The sequence below is a fragment of the Phoenix dactylifera genome, unplaced genomic scaffold (assembly GCF_009389715.1).
Source record: "Phoenix dactylifera cultivar Barhee BC4 unplaced genomic scaffold, palm_55x_up_171113_PBpolish2nd_filt_p 001143F, whole genome shotgun sequence".
Lineage (NCBI taxonomy): Eukaryota > Viridiplantae > Streptophyta > Magnoliopsida > Arecales > Arecaceae > Phoenix > Phoenix dactylifera.
The window spans coordinates 5,686-8,286 of NW_024068484.1; positions in this window are offsets into that span (position 1 = coordinate 5,686).

The window sequence follows — 2,601 nt, forward strand, 5'->3', positions numbered from 1 at the left end:
GCAAGTGCAGGCGTTGGCTACCGCCGTCCAAAGCTTGCAACCCAGGGGCATCCCAGCAACACCGCCTCCCCCGGCTCCAGTTCAACCGGAGCCCCCCACAAGCGGGCTTCCTCTTCGAGGTCAGGACCCTCAAGTCCAGGCCTCCCTCTGGAGAGAGCACCCAGTCAGAGATCACGGAGGCTGGCCACAGCCTTCAGAAGCTGAGTCGGTTCCAGGGCAACCTGCACCCGGAGGAACCGCTGTAGCGATCCTCCAGAGTGATGGACTCGATAAGAAGGTCGAAAAGCTGGAGCGCCAAATCCAGGCACTCCACGGGAGAAAATCGGGATGTAACGGCGACTTCGAGTTCAATACGAAGTCGCCCTTCTCCCAGGAGATTGAAGATGAACCGGTTCCCCTCCGGTTCAAGATGCCCCAAGTAGAGCCTTACAACGGCAAGGCAGATCCCTTTGACCACCTAGAGAGTTACCGGGTCTTAATGACCCTACAAGGAGCCTCGGAAGCCATGATGTGCAAGGCTTTCCCGGCGACACTCCGAGGACCAGCCCGGCTTTGGTTCACCGGGCTAAAGCCAAGTACTGTCTCCTCCTTTGAGCAGCTCGGCAGACAGTTTGCCGGCAACTTCGCCGCTAGCCAGCCTCAGCGGCGGACATCCGACTCCCTCCTCGACATCAAACAAAAGGAGGGAGAGTCCTTAAGGGAATATCTGGACCGGTTCACCGCCGCAACATGGGAAGTCCGGGAGCTTGACCAGTCAATCGCCATGTCGGCGCTGAAGACTGGAGCCCGGTCCTACAGATTTCTCTTCTCGATTGAGAAGAATTTCCCAGCGGACCTTACAGAAATGTTCGCTCGGGCCCGGAAGTACGCCAAGGCTGAGGAAGCCGTGGCCGTCAGGCGGGGCGGGACCGAGCAAAACCCCAAGAAGAGGCGCCGCGAGGAACGCGGCCGACCCAGGAGCTTGTCTCCACGACGAGCTAAGAATCCGCCCCGCCCGAAGAGTCCACCCCGATTGAGAGGACCGCCGCAGCAGAGGTCACTCCGCCCGAGGTTCCCACTGCAGGCCCGTGCACCTGAAGGGAGGTATGAAAAGTATACTCCCCTCAATGCTCCTCGGGCTGAAATCCTCATGGAGATTGAGAATCGGGATTGCATCCGGCTCCCCCCTCCAAAGCCAGACACCAGAATCCGGCGTGATCTCCGGAAGTATTGCCGTTTTCACCGGGATCACGGCCATGATACCGAGGATTGTTATCAGCTCCGAAATGAGATCGAAGCACTCATTCGCCGAGGGGTGCTCGATCGGTTTGTGCAAGGCCGGCGCGAAGGGAAGAAGCTAGCCGAAGGAGCAGCACAGCCTGAAGGTTCCAATGCCAACAGGCCCATCGCCGGCGTCATCAACACTATCCGAGGAGGGACCTCGGCTGGAGAAGCCTCAGGGGAAGGAGCCTCCTCGAAGCGCCCGCGCACATCTGAAGCTATCTCCTTCTCAGATGACGATCTAGAAGGAGTCTAAACTCCCCATGATGATGCCATGGTCATCTCCATTATCATAAATAAATTTGATGTAAAACGCATCCTAGTTGATAATGGAAGCTCGGCGAATGTTTTGTATTTTGATGCTTATTGTAAAATGGGGATGACAAAAGAACAGCTACGGAGGATGAATGCTCCGCTAGTTGGATTCACTGGGGATTCAGTCCCAGTAGAGGGCGAGATCGACCTTCTGGTCACAGCCGGGCTCGCCCCTCGTGAAAGTACCATGGGTATGAGCTTCCTTGTGATACGCCTGCCCTCGGTTTACAACGCCATCCTTGGAAGGCCAGGACTCAACGCCCTCCGAGCAGCGGTCTCAACTCACCACCTGCTGATGCGATTCCCCACCAGCCAGGGAGTCGGTGAAGTCCGAGGGGACCAAATGGTGGCAAGGCGATGCTACCTAGCGACCCACGAGGCAAGACGACCAGCCGAGGTGCCCGCCCCAACGACTGACCAGCCCTCAACTGAAGCTATGGAGGCACGGGTCAACCCCCAGAAAGAGCGGGTAGAGCCTGGCGAGTTGTTAATTCAAGTTCCCTTGCGAGAGAACTTTCCCGAGCTAACCGTGCAGATCGGCTCTGGCCTTGGCGAAAACGGGAGGAGTCGCCTCGTCAACTTCCTACGGGACAATATGGATGTCTTCGCCTGGTCGCCTATAGACATGCCGGGGATAAACCCGGAGGTCATGGTCCACCGGCTTCAGGTAAAGCCGACCTGCAAGCCCGTGCGACAAAAGAAGCGAGGCGCCGCCCCTGAACGACAACGAGCAGCAGCCGAGGAGGTCGGTAAGCTCCTTGAAGCCGGCTTCATCCGGGAGATATCCTACCCGGAATGGCTCGCCAATGTGGTCCTCGTCAAAAAAGCTAGCGGAAAGTGGCGTATGTGCGTGGACTACACCGACCTGAATAAAGCCTGCCCGAAGGACAGCTTTCCACTTTCCAGCATAGACCAGCTCGTGGACTCCACCTCGGGTCACGAGCTGCTGGCATTCATGGACGCCTTTTCCGGATATAACCAGATCCGCATGGCGCCAGAAGACGAGGAAAAGACAGCCTTCATCAC